This window comes from Stegostoma tigrinum, chromosome 17 (assembly GCF_030684315.1).
Source record: "Stegostoma tigrinum isolate sSteTig4 chromosome 17, sSteTig4.hap1, whole genome shotgun sequence".
NCBI lineage: Eukaryota > Metazoa > Chordata > Chondrichthyes > Orectolobiformes > Stegostomatidae > Stegostoma > Stegostoma tigrinum.
The window spans coordinates 53,091,176-53,111,397 of record NC_081370.1 but is presented as its reverse complement, the minus strand read 5'-3'; positions in this window follow the sequence as shown (position 1 = coordinate 53,111,397).

Here is a 20,222-nt window from a genome sequence, read left to right as displayed (position 1 = left end):
AGGAACATCTGTGCCAGGCATTGTCCATCTCCAACAAGAGAACCTAACGACCACCCCTTGGCATTCCATGGCCTTGCCATCACTGGATTTTTTTATGCATTCACAGGATGTGGGCATCACTGACCAGACCATCATTTATTCCTATTCCTAATTACCCAGTGGGAAGTGAAGAGTCAACCATATTGCTGTGGATCTGAATCTACATGTAGGCTAGACCAGGTAAGGATGGCATCATCTTTCCCGAAAGGGCATTCGTGAAGCAGATGGATTTTTCCTGACGGTGGATTCACAGTCGCCATTGCATTCTTATTTCCCAGATTTTTATCGGATTCAGATTCCACCATCTGCAGTGGCAGGATTCGATCCTAGGACTCAGGAACATTACCTGAGTCCCTGGATTAACGGTCCAGTGATAATATCACTAGGCCATTGCCTTCCTTGACAGACCCCCCCCCCCCCCCCCCCCCCACTATCAACATCCTGGGAGTTTATCATTGACCAGAAACTGAACTAGACTAGCTACATAAATATTGTGCCTACAAGAGCAGTTCAGAAGCCAGGAGTCTTGCAGTAACTCACCACATGATTCCCCAAAGTCTGCACCACCTACTAGCACAATCAGAAGTGTGATGGAATGCTCTCTACTTGCCTGAATGGCTACAACCCCAAGAAGTTTGACATTTTCGAGAACAAGGCAACCTGCTCATTGGCACCGCGTCTATAATCATTCACTCCTTCCACCACCAATGCACAAGAACAACCATGTGTATCATCTAGAAGATACCACCATGTGTATCATCTAGAAGATACAACCATGTGTATCATCTAGAAGAAATTTACCAAGGCTTCTTAGACAGCACCTTCCAAACCCATGTCCACTACCATCTAACAGCTTAAGGGCAGTAGGTGCATGGGGCCACTACTGTCTGGAGGTTCCCCTCCAACCCACTTACCATCTTGACTTGGAAATGTATTACAGTTTCTTCAGTACTGCTTAGTCAAAATCTGTGAACAGTCTCCCTAACAGGATAATAGGATTACCTACACCAAATAGATTGCGGCACACCAAGGCAGATCATCACCACCACCAGAAGCATAATGAGGAAACAGTAACAAGTGATGGTTCGTGGTAGATATTCAAATTAACAGTTTATTTATAGTTAATTTTCTCCTTGCATCATATGGTCTTTCTTGCAAACTGCACAATTTTTGAAGTAATTTTAGCTTAACATGAGATTTCCTTGCGGTCAGCTATGATATGAAGTGTGGGATCTTATGTAGTGAAAACAGAACTTTTATTGACTCTGTATTATCCTGTGACATCAATACTTATTCCTCCAGTTTATTTCTCACTCATCACTTCAAAAATGCTCTTTTTATTTTTCTGTCTATTGTCTTTTTCTGTCCGTTTTGTTTGAATTACTATTTTTGTTCAACCTCACATTTCATTCCTTCATCTCAGCCTTTTTCTTGCTATAACTGCTTTTGCATTGCAAAGAAACAGGCCAGTATTCACACTCCAAATAAGCCACCTCCCACTAATAGCTTCCTACCCTGTCTCCCAAATTCCTTTGTTCCAATTTCCCCATATTTACAATAATTCTCTTTTTGAATATTTCTACTTCCTGTTGTTCTTTTGGATTTATTTTTCCCTTCTCGCACAGAAAATGGACAATGTTGGCTTGGCCAGTATTTGTTGCTTTTCCCCAATTGTCCACAAAAAAGTGGTAGTGATCTGCCTCCTTGAATAGCTGTAGTCTTTGGGGTGTGCTTACACCCACAATTCTGTAAGAGAGGGAACTCCAGAATTTTGAACCTGCCACAGAGGAGAAAGAGCAACATAGTTCCAAGTCTGAATGTTATATGACCTGGAGAGGAAATTGCAAGTGTTGGTTTGCTGCAGAAACAGCTATGTCCGTCCAGGTGGTAGAGGTCACGGGTTTGGAAGTTCCTTTCAAAGGAGCCTGGATGATTGCTGTACTACATTGTGTAGATGTACACACTGATGCCACTGTATGTCAGTAGTGAAAGATGTTAATGTAAGTGGGTTACTTTGCCCTGGATGACGTCAAACTTCAACATCGTTGGAGTTGCATCCATCAAGCAAGTGGGGAGTATGCCATCACACTCCTGGCTAGGATCTTGATGGTGGACAGGCACTGAGAAGACAGGAGATGAGTTATTCTGCAACATTTCTGAGCTCTGACATGTTCTTGTGGTCCCAGCACTTATATGGCAAATACACTTCAGTTTCTGGTCAGTGCTATATCCAGGATGTTGGAAGTGGGCAATTCAAATAAGTTAAACATCAAGGGGAGATGACTACATTCTCTCATGTTGCAGACAGTCATTGCTTGACACTTGTGGTGTGAATGTTATTGCCGCTTATTAACCCAATCCTGCATATTAAACAAGTCTTGCTGTATGTCGACACTGGCTGTGTCTGTATGATGGTGATCATTGTACGATCAGCAGTCGACATCCCACTTCTGATATTATGATGAAAGGAAAGTCATTGATGAAGTGGCTGAAGATGTTTGGGACTATGACACTCTCCTGAGGAACTTTATCACTGCACTAGAAAAGATAATGTCGCTACCTCAGAGCTAGGAGGTCCAGGTGCAAGTTCTGCCTGCTCCATAGGTGTGTAATAGCTTCTCTTGCTTGGGTTTCTTGATGCCACACTCAGAGGAGTCACTCAACATACTTAAGGAATTTGGTTCTTTTGTCCATTTTTGGACCAAGGCTGTAACAAGCTCAGGAGCTGAGAGACCCTGCCAGAATCCAAACTAAGTATCAGTGAGCAGGTCTCATAGTATTCCGTGAGAGCTATAATGATTGACTGCTTTTCCTTCTGAAGTTCCACAGCATTATCTTTCCAAAGTGGGCTAAATCTGGTACTTGAGAGACAACAAAGCATCAGACATTCAACTAGGCTGCTAAGATTTAATCCCATTCCTACCTAAATTAATAAACTCATCCCACCCCCGTTTTCTTCTTTTTTTGATATTATCCATTTCATGATCCTGCCTTTGTTTCTCTGTAAGATCTGAATGCTTCAAACTTGTTTGAACTGTACATTTTCTCTCCATGTTCTTGCTGTATCCCATCACTCATGCATGCACCCATGAATAGTTACTGCTCTTTCCTCGAGCACTGCCCCTTTCTAACTGCTGTCCAAAACACACGTTCCAGAAACGCCTTCCGGAATTTGTTGGACTGTGTCCAAAATGGCTTTGATATTGACAATATGCTTTTGTGAAACTTCCCATGTTACTTCACAGAGCACAAAGCAAACCTACTCTTGTGATATGTTTGACAATCCTATGTCTATGCTAGAATAGAACATAAAATAATTAAATTTAAATGCTCATCATCTATCCAATTAAATCTTTATAATCCTGACTGTTGGCAAGAAATATGGATCGTGATTTTTGCAAGCTTCAGAAAAATATTGACAGGTATAAAATCAATTATCTGCCGCCTATGTGGTTACTAACTCAAGTTTATTCTACAGTATCCATAAACAAAATGTATACTGTGCAAATGAGTGGATTTTTTTTCACCATGAGGTGTTTCTCCAGATGAATTTAAATGGGTTAGACTGATAAATAAATTTAGCATTTAATGTTTTTCTCAGTCTTTTACTGTAATGGTATATGTGGGGCGAGGAGTGGCTGGGTGTTGTGAAGAAGCCAGTGAGACTGGGATTGTGATGATCCTTCCAGACTTACCTTATATGTTTCCTCCATTTCCCACCTGGCTCCCAGCCAGTAACCTGCTGCCAGATGGAAAAATAGATCCCTTGCTGTGTGATGATCCACATGAAGGAAAATGTTACAGGACGTACTGGAAAGACCAAGTGAAAGTGATGAAAGAAACCTCTTGTACACACTGCACTACTATTTCCTTGTGTCTCAGAATGGGTCAGAATTTTCTTCTAGTTGTACAAACCTAGTTTGCCATCACCTGGTATTCTATGAGCAGTTCTGATTACTGCACCTTGGGACGAATATATTGACCTTGAAGGAAGTGTATATTAACCATAACATTACCCAGACTCGAAGGATTATGACTGAAACTGTTGCCTGGCCAGCACCAGTGCTCGATGGAGCACCACGTGTCTATTTGCAAAATTGTACTCTTGCATTTAATCTCATGGCATGTAAGTATCTGTTTAATTGTGACACATGAGTTATTAATATTTGCAAAAATCGGTGAGGGGGCTATTTGCCTAAAATGAATCTGCACTGGTGTAGTTTTGGGAGGGATGCAATACCATGCTTCGTTTGTAGGTTATTTCTGAACTAAGAGTTGAAGCCTTGTTTTGAAACATGCCAAAATGCTTTTTTTAAATATTTTTGAACAGACTGTGTCCTTAATAGGAGCTCTAAGAAACAAAAATTTTGACAACTGTTTAACGATTATTTAAAGAAAGAGGAATCATTTATTTTCTGATGAAGGGTCTAGGCCCGAAACGTCAGCTTTTGTGCTCCTGAGATGCTGCTTGGCCTGCTGTGTTCACCCAGCTCCACACTTTGTTGTTTAGGATTCATTTTTTTTTTCCTTCACGGTCAATTTCTGTTTGTCATTGAATGTTATTAATAAACAAGCAGGGGTTAGTTAGCTCAGTTGGCTACATACAGAGTGATAATAACTGTGAGTTTGATTCCTGCACTGATTAAGTTTACCATGGTGCACTCTCCTTCTCAACTTCTCTCCTTGCCTGAGGCATCTGGCCGCAGATTGGAGATTTTGTACTTGTCCGGGACTGGGATCGCCCCAAGCTTGGACCAAGGTGGAAAGGACCGTACCAAGTGCTTCTTCAGACTCCAACAGCTCTTAAAGTTAAAGGACTAAGGAGTGGATGCTGGGAAGTTGTTTGCGTTAGGTGGGGAGACTAGGACCCATGGGCACAGCCTTAAAATTAGAGGGGTTAAATTTAAAATGGAAATGAGACAACATTTCTTCAGCCAGAGAGTGGTGGGCTTGTGGAATTCATTCCCACTGAGTGCAGTGGAGGCTGGGACGTTAGATGCCCTCAAGGCAGAGATCGACAAATTCTTGATCTCACAAGGAATCAAGGGCTATGGGGAGAGTGCAGGGAAGTGGAGTTGAAATGCCCATCAGCCATGGTTTAAATGGCGGAGTGGACTTGATGGGCCGAATGGCCTTACTTCCACTCCTATGTCTTATGGTCCTATGGCATAGTGACCCTCAGGTTAAACCACCTACCAGTCATCTCTCTGAGTAATGACAGAGCAGCGCTATGGGCTGGTAAGACTGTGGCAACTTTACTTTAAAATGTGCATTTTAAGAAAGCAATGATTTTTTAATTGCAATTACAGAACCTAACATATTTAACCTATGTAATAAAATGTGAGGCTGGATGAACACAGCAGGCCAAGCAGCATCTCAGGAGCACAAAAGCTGACGTTTCGGGCCTAGACCCTTCATCAGAGAGGGGGATGGGGGGAGGGAACTGGAATAAATAGGGAGAGAGGGGGAGGTGGACCGAAGATGGAGAGTAAAGAAGATAGGTGGAGAGGGTGTAGGTGGGGAGGTAGGGAGGGGATAGGTCAGTCCAGGGAAGACGGACAGGTCAAGGAGGTGGGATGAGGTTAGTAGGTAGCTGGGGGTGCGGCTTGGGGTGGGAGGAAGGGATGGGTGAGAGGAAGAACCGGTTAGGGAGGCAGAGACAGGTTGGACTGGTTTTGGGATGCAGTGGGTGGGGGGGAAGAGCTGGGCTGGTTGTGTGGTGCAGTGGGGGGAGGGGATGAACTGGGCTGGTTTAGGGATGCAGTAGGGGAAGGGGAGATTTTGAAACTGGTGAAGTCCACATTGATACCATATGGCTGCAGGGTTCCCAGGCGGAATATGAATTGCTGTTCCTGCAACCTTCGGGTGGCATCATTGTGGCAGTGCAGGAGGCCCATGATGGACATGTCATCAAGAGAATGGGAGGGGGAGTGGAAATGGTTTGCGACTGGGAGGTGCAGTTGTTTGTTGCGAACTGAGCGGAGGTGTTCTGCAAAGCGGTCCCCAAGCCTCCGCTTGGTTTCCCCAATGTAGAGGAAGCCGCACCGGGTACAGTGGATGCAGTATACCACATTGGCAGATGTGCAGGTGAACCTCTGCTTGATGACATGTCCATCATGGGCCTCCTGCACTGCCACAATGATGCCACCCGAAGGTTGCAGGAACAGCAACTCATATTCCGCCTGGGAACCCTGCAGCCATATGGTATCAATGTGGACTTCACCAGTTTCAAAATCTCCCCTTCCCCTACTGCATCCCTAAACCAGCCCAGTTCATCCCCTCCCCCCACTGCACCACACAACCAGCCCAGCTCTTCCCCCCCACCCACTGCATCCCAAAACCAGTCCAACCTGTCTCTGCCTCCCTAACCGGTTCTTCCTCTCACCCATCCCTTCCTCCCACCCCAAGCCGCACCCCCAGCTACCTACTAACCTCATCCCACCTCCTTGACCTGTCCGTCTTCCCTGGACTGACCTATCCCCTCCCTATCTCCCCACCTACACCCTCTCCACCTATCTTCTTTACTCTCCATCTTCGGTCCGCCTCCCCCTCTCTCCCTATTTATTCCAGTTCCCTCCCCCCATCCCCCTCTCTGATGAAGGGTCTAGGCCCGAAACGTCAGCTTTTGTGCTCCTGAGATGCTGCTTGGCCTGCTGTGTTCATCCAGCCTCACATTTTATTATCTATCTCCAGCATCTGCAGTTCCCATTATCTCTGATATTTAACCTATGTGTCTGCATGTTACTGAATTCCAGGTGAGGTTCAGTGACTGTTATTTTGACTCTGAGCCACTAGGTGGCACACTTCAACCAAACTCCACCAAAATGAATTTTAAGCTTGTATCAGAGATAATGGGAACTGCAGATGCTGGAGAATTCAAGATAATAAAGTGTGAAGCTGGATGAAGGGTCTAGGCCCAAAACGTCAGCTTTTGTGCTCCTGAGATGCTGCTTGGCCTGCTGTGTTCATCCAGCTTCACACTTTGTTATCTTGAATTTTAAGCTGCTTTGTTAACTGATGTTATTCAGTGGAATTCTTGGATGTTTGCCTATAATGGTGCTTTGTAAGTGCCAATTGCTACACTTCTTTCTTCCAGTTGACTGTGTAGTTATTTTTTTCAACCCATAACCTCACTGTCCTTTGTTTAAAATTAAACATTTTTCTTAGTGCCCTCCTTACACCTAGAGTATTATTTATTTGCCAATGTTGAAAGGGGTTGGTTCTGAAGGAGGATCACTGTTCACAAAATGTTAACTCTGACTTCTCGTCACAGATGCTGCCAGATCTGCTGAGCTTTTCCAGCAATTTCGGTTTTTGTTTCAAATTTGACAAGCCTCAGTATTTGAATTGGATCATTGCAAATATTTTAACTGTGTCTCACTACATAAAATTAACCCAATTTCCTTAGCTTTTCCTCATGCACCTTGAAATTTGGAACTATCTTAGTTGAGTGCCTCTGTACCCTCTGGGAAGGCAAATTCTTCATGTGATTGAGTTACCAGAACTGTTCTTTACTGTAACCTGGCTGCTTTTGATACTCATCTGTTGAACACTGTAGCTACTGCTACACCTTCCCCACCAAAAGTTTCTCTTCTTCTTCTTAGATACTCCCTTATGATCACGAATGACTTACCTCCATCTACAGACCAATGGGTTCTGAGATACCTGATCAGTAAATGCAGTCCCTTGTCAAAAGTGTGGAAAATGGTGCTCAAAGGGTTGGGTAAGTAAGCTGTTTGGAGGCTTGTACATTTGCACCAAGACATTGACAAGGCTTTTTTCAAAGTGTAATGGTAAGTGCCATAATAGGCAGGACATGGCAAGAGTCTCCCAGGATAAATAGTCATCAGAACAGAAGTCACACAACACTAGTTCTGCACCCACCAGTACATAGGAGATCCCAGCTTGTGTCCAACCAAAATGGTGAAGGCCCAATTGAGAGAACATTGATTGCTGTCCCCTCCACACTTCACGTCAGCTCTGATGAAGGGTTATCTATATTCGAAATGTCAGCTTGCTCTCTTTCTCCATGGATGCTACTTGACCTGCTGTGATTTCCAGCATTCGTTGTTTTCAGGACTTCTTGGGAAGTATGCAGGTCCCACCATTTTATGCTCGAATAAACTGATGAACAAAGGAATTCGAGAATCGTCTGATCTTTTTAGGTACAGGAAGGAGAAAAACCATTCCCTTTCTAGCAGTTAGATCAGACTTGGGCCTTCCTACCTAAAAGTTCATTCCTGTCGTGGAAGGAAAGTGTCGAGTATCTCCTGTTTATCTTCCCCTGCCACCACCTTCACTGCAGGTTTTCAGAAGGAGATTCTGCTCATCAATTTGGGTCTGCATTTTCCCGCCAACAATTAGTAGTTTAATCATTGCTTTCCCCAACTGGTCCTTTACTATTTGGATTGGCCACAAGACCGGCTCTCCCATGTGCCAGTGGATGGAGGGGGTTGATGATGTTTGACTTCATAGAATCCCTACTGTGTGGAAGCAGGCCCTTTGGCCCAACAAGTCCACACCAATCTACAGACCCATCCCCCTATAACCCACTAATCTACACATCCCTGAACACTACAGGCAATTTAGCATGGCCAATCCACCTAGCCTGCATATCTTTGGACTGTGGGAGGAAACTGGAGCACCAGGAAGAAACCCACGCAGACACAGGGACAATGTGCAAACTCCACACAGACAGTTGCCTGAGGCTGGAACCGAACCCAGATCCCTGGCGCTATGTGGCAGCAGTACTAACCACTGTACCTCAACATCTATTTGGATAGCTGTATATCCTGGGAGACTCCTGCCGTGACTGAACACCAAGTCAGGTAATAGATTTGGGAATCTGGTACAACACCCACAAGCTACCATCCAACGATATCTCATTCCCAAACTCATTCCAAAGCTTGCATCCAGGCTTCCCTGTCTTCTGAAAACACATGTTCTCAGTAGCCTGTCATCTTGTTAAGTGTTATCTACACTTGAATGTTGTGGTTTAACAGCATTGGAACTAACTTGGAGCCAGTTGTCCGAAATGTTCAGGAATATGGTTTTCCATCTCCAGACTCCCTCCTGTGACCTCTGTTCAATCCTACCTTTGTTCTACATGAATCATTCTTACCTTTTCTATGTCCTCTGATCCATGTATGAAAAATCCCTTGTCTCAGAAGCATCTCCTCATTGTTCTTACTCAGGAACTCAATAATCCCATGTGAAGGTTTCTGACACACCACTCCTCTCCATCTCTTTCACAGAGACCACCTTTGCTGCTACCTTTACCTTAGCCAGCTCACCCCTACCACTTTCAAGATACCCCATCTACCTGCTCTCAGATCTTGCAGCCCCAGCTTCCTCTAATGCTCCCACAATCCTGAGACTACTGTGCTAAAATTATAAGTTCAATAAACCACTGGTCCTCCTACACATATTGGAGATGACATGGTGGGTCAGTGGTTAGCACCGCTGCCTCACAATGCCAGAGACCTGGATTTGATTCTAGCCTCAAGCAACTGTCTGTGTGGAGTTTGCATGTTTTCCCTACATCTGTGTGGGTTTTCTCCGGGTGCTCAGTTTTCCTTTCACAGTCCAAAGATGTGCAGGTTAGGGAGGGATTCTATGACATCTATCACCTGAAGCAACTTCTCCTTTTGATATTCGATTTATTATTGTCACATACTGAGATACAATGAAAAGTATTGTTTTGCAACATAGTCTTTTGTTTCATGGACTTTAAGGAATAGTTGAGAGTTTGAATATGAACTTCACAGGTCACTGAATATCTGGTCATAACCCAGGCCACTGATTCATGGTTTCCGTGAAAGTGAACACCTAACCTACAAATTTCACAGAATCACTGAATTGTTACAGCATGTAAGGAGGCCATTCAGTCCACTGTGTCGGTGTGGACTCTGTGTAGGAGCAGTTTGCCTAGTGGCTGTTCCCTGTTTAATCCCCGTAACCCTGCACGTTCTTCCTTTTCAGATAATATCCCTATTCCTTCTTAGATGCCTCAACTGAACTTTCCAATGGAGCTCAATTATGCCAGGAACACGAAGAATACTCTGAAAAAATACAGCAGGGCTAATTAGAGCATTCTCGTGGTGCAGCAGGAGTATCTCTAACTCCGGGTTTAAAGGTCTACGTTCAAGTCCTATCTTTCATGAACGTGCCATAGTAGGTTCATGCCTTTCAGTTCTTGGTTATGTGCAATCAGATAGCACATTCTCTGATGAATAGTGAACATTACTACACCCAGTTAACTGTAGACCTTTAGAGATATCTATGTTCACTTTATGAGTTTGTTTGGAGGGTTTGTCACTGCAAGACCTAGCAAGTCCTCTCGCCCTCACTTCCCAAACCTGCCTCATTAACTGTCTACCCCACTCCTGTGGTGTCCCTCGCATCTGATTTCAGCCCCATCTAACGATACCTCTTTCCAAAAATGACTTGCTGCTCAGCAGATATCCCAGGAATCACCAGTATTCCTTGTTCCAATACCCATTGTGCACTCAGACAAGCATTGCCAATCCAGAACTACCCTGCATGGTTCCTGGCATTGCCTCCAGACGGGGCAGGCTGGAGCCCCAAATTCCGAGTGCTGTCCTGGAGGTACCTGCTGGACCAAGTAGTGCAGCCACAAGATATCGTCCCAGGACCAGCAGTGGAGGTCACACAATGCCAGCCTGGACCGAAGTTGGCACCTGGATTAAAGCAGTCTGTGACTTCCAAAGGGATGCCCTCCACAGTAAAAACGTCAATTACCTTCTGCGTTCTTCAGAATACACACCACCATCTTCTCTCCAATATCTTACACTCACACCATTTCTGCTACTGCACCCACCTCCCACTATTTTTAACACCTTTAAAAACCAACGCAGGGGATGACTAAAAATCGCAATAAGAGTTAGAAGATGAAATATGAAGGTAAGATAAAAGAAGATTGCAAAGAGTAATTTTAGATAGGTAAAAGCTAAGACATTGGTCTGTGGACATTGGGCCACTGGAAGGTGAGGCTGGAGAAGTAGTAATGTGGGACAGAGAAATGGCAGAGAACTGAATAGTTACTTTGCATCAGTTTTCACAGTGGAACGTACTAGCAGCATACCAAAACTTCAAGACTCGGAGCCAGAGTTGAATATAGTAGCCATCATTCAGGAGAAGGTGCTGACGAAGCTGAAAGTTCTGCGGGTGGATAAATCACCCAGACCAGATGGACTACACACCAGAATTCTGAAGGAGATAGCTGAGGAGATTGTAGAGACATTGATGGTAATCTTTCAGAAATCACTGAAGTTAGGGAGGCTCCCAAGGGAGTGGAAAATGGCTAATTTAACACCCCTGTTTAGGGAGGGAGGCAGAAGACTAGAAACCATAGGCTGGTTAGCTTGACCTTGGTCATTGGTAAAATGCTAGAGTTAATAATAAAGGACGAGATTGCAGGGCACTTGAAAGTGAGTGGTAAAATAAGGTTGAGTCAGCACAGCTTCATTGAGTGGAGGTTATGCCTGACAAATCTGTTGGAATCCCTTGCGGAGGTAATGAGCAAGCCGACAAAGGAGAGCCAGTGGCTGTGATGTAGTTGGATTTCCAGAAGGCCTTTGACAAGCTGCCACACAGGAGGCTGCTCAATGAGTCCATGGTGTTGGAGCAAGGTACAGGCATGGTTAGAGGATTAGCTGTCTGGCAGAAGGCAGAGACCAGGGAGGAAGGGGTCTTTTTCAAGATGGCAGCTGGTGATTAGTGGTGCCCTACAGAGGTGATTGTTCAGATCACAGCTATTAACAGTATATATTAATGATTTGGATGAAGGAACTGAGAGCATTGTTGTTAAGTTTACAGATGGCATAAAGATAGGTGGAAGGACAGGTAGTGTTGAGGAAGTGGGGAGGCTGCAGGAGTTGGACAGGCTGGGACTGTGGACAAAGAAGTGTCAGATGAAATACAATGTGGGAAAGTGTGAGTTTATGCATTTTGGTAGGATGAATGGAGATATAGACTATTTTCTAAAAGGGTGAAAGGGCTACAAAAATCTGAAGCACAAAGTGACTTAGAACTCCCAGTCAAGATTCTCTCCAGTTTCTCATGCAGATTCAGTTGGCAGTTAGGAAGGCAAGAGCAATGTTAGTATTCAACTCAAGAGTGTTAGAATGCAAGAGCAGGAATATAATTCTGAGGCTGAATAATCATACAATCATACAAGAATCATCCAATCCCTACAGTGCGCAAATCGGCCATTCAGCCCATTGGGTCTGCACCAACCCTCTGAACAGTATCCCACCCAGACCTCCACCCTGCCGCATAACCTTGTATTTCCCGTGGCTAACCCACCTAGCCTGCACATTCCTGGGCACTGTGGACAATTTGGGATAGCCAATCCACCTAACCTGCTCATCTTTGGACCATGGAAGGAAACTGAAACACCCAGAGGAAACCCATGCTTTTTTGTTTAAGAGGAACCCAATTTCCAACAGATTTCTGTCCTACTGTGTTCACTAGTAAATCTTTCCATCTCCTATAGAATCATCAAGGGCTCTTGTCAAGCTGCATTTAGAATATTGCAAGCAGATTTAGGCCCAGGTCTAAATAAGGATGTATTGGCCTTGCAGGGGAGGTTGATAAGAATAATCCCAGGGATGAAGGCCTTGTCATTTGAGCAGTAATTGTGGACTCTGGGTCTATACTCAATGGAGTTCAGAAGGATGAGGTGGGACCTGATTAAAATTTACAAAATTCTGAGAGGCCTGGATAGAGTTGACATGGAGAAGATGTTTCCACCGGTAGGAGAGACTAGGACCCGAGGGCGCAGTCTCAGAAGGGACATCCCTTTAGAACTGAGATGAGGAGGAATTTCATCAGCCAGATGGTAGTTAATCTGTGGGACACAGTTCTGTCAAGGACTGTGGAGGCCAACTCATTCAGTGTATTTAAGGCAGAGATAGACAAGTTCTTAATCAGTAAGGGATCAAGGAGATGCAGGGAGAAGGCAAGAAAATGGAGCTGAGAAACAGATCAGCTATAATCAAATGGCAGAGCAGACTTGGTGGGCTGAATGGCCTAAATCGGCTGCTATGTCTTGTTCTCTTATGGTCTTATTCTGGGAGGAAAAATGCTGTCAGGGCGGAAAGAGTCAAGACTGGTTGTGGACTGACCAACATTCATCTTATTGCTCCTGATGTGGAGAGGATGCTGACTCTGGCCACCCTGAGCAGCTGATTGACTGTTTCCACGACTGGCATCCAAGGCTGACTGTGCCTGGACCCCCTGACCAAAGACTATCTCCCATGACTCACTGACAACCGTGACAAGCTTCCTGGCTTTGTGTCTTCACTAAATGACAATGGTATGAGCCTGGTATGTCTGGCCGAGGACTCAATGAGCAAAAGGGCAAGGCAATGCAGGGAAAGCATGTTGTGAGCATCCAGGTTGGCTCAGAATGAGTGAATGCCATGACAGTGGGTGATACAGCCCAGTGATCCAGATTGGAAACAGTCAGAGCTGGGTGCATATCCCTGAGCACACAGTGTCCTTACAGCAGCATTGAAATGAGAGTGGGTGATGCAACGCTGAATTGCAGAAGTGTACTGTAAGCGGATTAGAGATATGCCATGGGCGTTCTTAGATGGTGGCATGCATTGAATGTTAAACCCTGTAGATGTGGGGCGTGCTTGACTAGTGTCCATGGAGTGTGCCCTGAGACGTTACGGCGCAGTGTCCAACACGGTAGTCATTCGGAGCAAGCACCAAAATTAGTGCACCCAGTACCCACTCTGGTGTGTCCGGTTTTCTGGCACCGAGCTTGTTTGTTGAGTTTGGTAAGATAGAAAACTGAAAATTAATCAGGACAGTGGAGCTGTTAAGTCACCTCACCAATTGTGAAAAGCATAAAAGATGCATTGAGACTTTTCCAAAATCAAAACAGTCTTCTGCAGTTTCAAAGGTAATTGTATCCATTCTCCAAGATAGTAGGAACTGCAGATGCTGGAGAATCTGAGATAACAAGGTGTAGAGCTGGATGAACACAGCAGGCCAAGCAGCATCAGAGGAGCAGGAAGGCTGACATTTCGGGTCTAGACCTTTCTTCATCCAGCTTTACACCTTGTTATCTTGTATCCATTCTCCATTCAGTTCTGATGTGATACTTCTATGTGATTCTCTAATCTGTTCCCCATTTGCTGCAATCTGCTTTTTATTACATTTATAAATCATAAAATACCTGAAGCTCTGTGAAGTTCTCGATTTTAAACATTTGCTTTGAGTCCTCTTGCATTCTCAGACTCTGACCACCAGGTGCCACTTGGAACTGCTTGTTGGTGTATGAGGAACTAATTCAGTGAACATGATCAAAACTTCTGCAACAGATTCTGGAAATCTGAAATAAACACGGAAAGTGCTGGAAATACTCAGCAGGCAGGAGCTTCCCGACATCGAGAGCATGTTGTCCAATTTTTCAAACCAAAGTTGAGTGGCAAGACGAGATTCTCACTCATAAACCGTGAGAGGCCAATTTACAAAAATAGTATTAACATCCTAATCATTATATAATATCCCATCATTGATGAGCAGATTCCCAGTCTCTCCACTGCCAAATTGAAATGATAATGATCGTGCAGAGCAGCTGTGGGTTGGGCTTTAAAGGTGGCAGTGGTCTTAGGAGATCCTTGGTGACCAGTGCGTCCAACTGTGGCCTTTTGGGAGAACCAGACCAATGGTGAACCATAGGAACCTGATGCACGGTTAATAAGGTGAATTATGGACAATTTCTTTATTCATTCACGGGATGAGGGCGTCACTGGCTAGACAGCTTTTAATGCCCATCCCTAATTGCCCAGACGGCAGTTAAGAGTCAACCACATTGCTGTGTGCCTGGATTCACATGTAGGCCAGACCAGGTAAGGAGGGCAATTTCCTTCCCTAAAGTGCATTAGTGAGCCAGATGGGATTTTCCAAAAAGAAAAAAACCAACAATGGATTTGCAGTCACCATTAGCCTCTTAGTTCCAGATATTTAGTGAATTCAAATTCCACCATCTGCTGTGGTGGGATTTGAACCCAGGTCCCCAGGACCTTATGTGGGTCTCTGGATTCATAGTCCAGTGATAATACCACTAGGCTATCACTTCCCCTTTTTCCACAAGAAAATTATAAGCTGTAGAGATAGAGTGAATGTGTAAAATCCTTTGGCCCTTGGTGGATTTCGATGGGACTAGATTAATTTAGGGTATCTGGTCAGCATGGACGAGTTGGAGAGAAGGGTCTGTTTCCATGCTGTACAGATGGACAACTCTATGACAGTAAGTTAAGTAAGAACTGTAAAGTGTATTTCTGTCAATAAGAATCAAATTGCCATTAGCGCAAGGCATTTTTTCCTTTTTAAAACAATTGAAAGTTTGCGAGAAAGTGCTATAAATTATGTATATATTTTTAAATGGATAATGATAACAAATGTACTTCTAAAAAGATTGCCTGTTTTGACATTTTACTGATATATGTTTGCAAGATTATTTTGTAAATATCTGGATTCTCGGTGATTGAGATGGCAACCGCAAAATAGTGTTTTCAAAAGAAAAAGGTAGTTCATCCAATGTTGATTCTAGGGAAAGGAACAAAGAGGCTGGTTTTCATTTACAACTGTGAAACAAGAATGGTTGAAAGTCAGCTGAGGCTGAAAGAATGCAAGTTATTGAATACTGCAAGCCACTCACATCTCTTGAACAGAAAGTGTGGAATACAGACATACTGTATATTGTTATGACTCTGCCTAATATACAAGCTCTTCTGAGATGAGGTCCTTCGTGTACTTTGCCCAGTTGATGTTTCTTTAATGCTTAAGTTCTGGTTAACTTTTAACAGTCAGGGCAGCCATGGGTTCAGCATTTAATACCAGTTCATTACTATTACCTACTTCTCCTTATTAAATCTTAATGGCCTCATACTACTTTCTGGTGAGCTAGTGACTGCATGCATCTTCTCTTGGTCACTCTAGCTTCTGAAGGTAACTTGGTGCAAGTTGACAAATGCCCAAAATTCTTCTGGCGTTCCATTGGGATCAAAGTCCCTTAGTGCTCAGGGATGGACAAATGCACCGAGTTACATTTGCTGGTTCTCTCTCTGGATTCAGGAAATTGTGATCTTTAAGATCTGCCATGCAGCATTCAGCATCAACATTTAGATGTGCTGGGACAAAAACAAAGTTTCTGGAAAAACTCAGCACGATTGGGCACAGATGCTGCCAGGCCCGCTGAGCTTGTCCAGCAACTTAGTTTGTGTTCCTGATTTACAGCATCTGCAGTTCTTTTGTTTTTTATTTAGATGTGCTGCCCATCTTTTCATTTTACAAAGAAAATCTAAAGAGATACTTCAGGAAATAGGATAGCTCATATTCACCTGTCAGTAATGGGGGGTATGTTGTTTGTATTGTGTTTTAGGTGACATTGCCTGCAATAGTCACCCTGAATCTCCAGCTAGTTTCTCATGTTTGAATTTTGCAATTTAACCCCTCCTTTAGTTCCCCAAAATATGTTCGTTGTTCATATCCTCCAGCTTAATTGCTGAGTTTGATCAACTGCATGCGCAGATAGGACAAGACTTATAAAGAAAGAAAATCAATCCATGCTCTCTGTCTTAACTGTTATTCATCATTTATATAAATGATTTGGCTGAATATTTAGAAGGTATGGTTAGTGAGTTTGCAAATGACACCAAGATTGGTGATATAATGGACAGTGAAGAAGTTTATCTGGGAATACAATGAGATTTTGATCAACTAGGCCAGTGAGCTGAGGAATGGCAGACGGAATTTAATTTAGATAAATGCAAGGTGTTGTATTTTGGTAAAGTCAATGGTAGGGCCCAGGTGAGTGTTATAGAACAAAATGATGTAGGGATACAGGTTCATAACGAGGTAAAATGGACTCACTCGTAGACAGGGTGGTGAAGGCGGCTTTTGGCTTGCTTTCATGGTCAGTGCATTGATTAGAAGATATGGGACATCTTGTTGCAGCTGTGCAACACTTTGATAAGGCCACATTTAGAGTACTGCGTGCAGTTCTGGTTGCCCTACTATGGAAAGGATATTATTAAACTAGAAAGACTGCTGAAAATATTTACTAGGATGCTACCTGAACTGAAAGGTTTGAGTTATAAGAAGACGCTGGATGGGCTTTTTCCCTCAAGTGTAGGAGACTGAGGAGTGACCTTATAGAAATCATGAGAAGCATAGATAAGATAGATAGCCAACAGCTTTCCTCCATGGTTGGGGAGTCTAAACCGACAAGGCATAGGTTTAAGGTGAGAGGGGAGAGATACAGAAAGGCCCAGTAAGTGCCAAGTGTCTGGAATGGGCTGCCAGAAGTAGTGATGGAGGTGAGTGCAGTTTTGTCCTTTAAGAATTATTTGGATAAGTACATGGATGGGATAAGTATAGAGGGATATGACTAAATGCAAGCAAATGGAACTAGATTAATTGTGAAAACCGGGCAGCATGGACAAGTTGGGCTGAAGGGCCTGTCTCTGTGCTGTATATCTCTATGATTCTGAACCTATAGCAGTTCCAGCTATGTGTCACTATTAATGCTATGCAGTGATGATATTAGATTAGATTCCCTACAGTGTAGAAACAGGCCCTTTGGCCCAACAAGCCCACACCGCCCCTTGAAGCATCCCACCCAGACCCATCCCCCTATAACTCACCCACCCCTGAACACTACGGGCAATTTACCATGGCCAATCCACCTAGCCTGCACATCTTTGGACTGTGGGAGGAAACCGGAGCACCCGGAGGAAACCCACGCAGATACGGGGCGAATGTGCAAACTCCGCACAGACAGTCGCCTGAGAGGGGAATCGAACCCGGGTCCCTGGCGCTGTGAGGCTGCAGTGCTAACCACTGAGCCACCGTGCCACCCACAATATATAGATATATTGTATATATGATATAGAGAGAAGAAATATACACCACCTCTACAAATGATCAAGAATTAAATGTTTGTCCTTCCCCTTTCATTTCAGTATATTTCCTTTCTCCTGCTACTTTGATTTTCATTGCAGTGGTACTGACCACACTTTATGTTTGCCTCCTCGTTCTCAAGCAGCCTCTGAGGATCCAGAGCGACTTGGCCCCACTCCAATTCAGTGAGTTTGGACATCGCTGCTCAGCAAATGCATGATTTGCAGACTCGGCTACATTTGGGGCAGGCGATGTTGGAAGGGTTGGGTCTGTGAGGTCGATGGACGTTTGTGTACTCCATTTGCTTTACATCCGCACGAGCCTCATGAATTCCTGCATAGTGTTCCGTGCCTTCCCCAAAGAGCCATCTCCGGCTTGGTTGGCCATGAGCCAGGGCCTCCCTCTTATCAGCTTGAACCTTTTCCTCTTCAGGTTTGCTGTCCTAAGGCATTTCTGCTGTTCTCCCGAGAGATGCACCTGAGTTCTGAGTCGAGCTGTTGCTTCAGATGTTTGGCATGAATGACCACCGCACAGAACAGACTTTGAGCGAATAGCATCTTGACACTGGGCAGGTTGGCTGAGAGAGGATACCACTATTGGACCACCCTTTGTTTGGTACCTGATTCAGAGGATCTTGTGAAGGCACCACTGGTGGTCCTCCTCCAGAGCTTTGGGGTGTCTGCTACATATAATCAAAATCTCTGGGAACATGGGAATGCAGGGATCCCTGCTGCCCTGTAAATCATGGCCTTGGTATCAGCCATCTGGTTATATGCCAGACCTTTCTGACCAACATCTCCTGTCAGTCCTAAATGAGGTGATTGTGTGCAGTGAGTATGGGCACACGTCACAACAGCAACTCCTGCTGGCATGTGGATGCAGTCACAATCTCTAGTTGCTAATGACAGAAAGGACCCAAGTGTGAAGGAAGCAATGACAAGGGTCAGCAATAAAGGGAAGTAGGAAGAAGGTGAAAAATGCAAGAGCAAAACACTTGGGAAGCTGGAAATCCAAAATCAGAATAGGAAGCTCTGGAGGGTTTCCACTCAGCGGGTCTGGTAACATAAATACTTTTTTGAGATAAGGGGCAGTTCATGTTAAACTGAAGGGTTGTCTTGAAGTGATAAAACAATGGTCTCCAGCCTGATAATGAAATGTGAGGCTGGATGAACACAGCAGGCCAAGCAGCATCTCAGGAGCACAAACTGAACTAGCTGGCAGGCAGAAGGCTGGAACAGACTGAATGGTCCACATCTGCTCCTACATCTTAGAGAAAAGCAGGTTTACATCAGATGAAGTACAAACAGGACTACCAATACGGACGGGGCACTAAAGAAACTCTACTTATTTGTTTTCTGCTTATCATGTGCCACGAAGGATGAAAGAGTGTCAGTGAAAAGATGAAGTGTTGGAAGGGGGAAATGTAAGGAAAGAACTGTGGATGCTGGAGATCCGAAACAAAAGCAGAAATAATTGCAAAACTTAGCAGGGAGCATCTGTGGAGAGAGAAATAGAGATAATGTTTCATGCCCAGCGAGCACTCTTCAGAACCCCTTTCAAAGAAGAATCATTGGACCTGAAACGTAAAGTCTGATTTCTCTCTACAAGAGTAGAAAGTTCTTCTGTGCAAATGGTCCCAGAGGAATATGATGGGAAAGGAAAGTTAGCTGTGAGCGAATTATTGTTCATGTAACCTTTGAGTAAGTGATGGTCGGGTTTTTGTGTTTAAAATTCAAATAATATGTTTTTCCAATTCAAAATCAATCAATTGTAAAAGATAAAACTTTTAACATGCCCAGAAAGTTTTAGTATTTTAAAAAATCATATTTCTGCCCACAACAATCTTACGAATTCTGAGGAAGGGTCATCCGACCCAAAACATTTACTCTGATTTTTTTCTTCACAGATGCTGCCACACCTGCTGAGCTTTTCCAGCAACTCCTATTTTTGCCTCTGATTTCCAGCAACTGCAGTTCTTCTGGTTTTAAACAATTTTACTTGCCCCACTTGAGTCATTTATGGATTTCAGTGCAATTTTCTTTTACATCCAACATAAGTGGGGAAGCATTAAGTCACAACTCAAATTGCAAAGCCCAAGTAACTATTTGTTTTCATCTGTCTTAAGCTTATACTTAGAGCTGTTTACAAATTGTCGTATTTTTTCTTTTCTGTCTGGTAATGTCAGCTTTATGGAAGCTGTTTGTCAGCTTTCGCTTGTGTTCTAGGCTGGTGTCTATGAT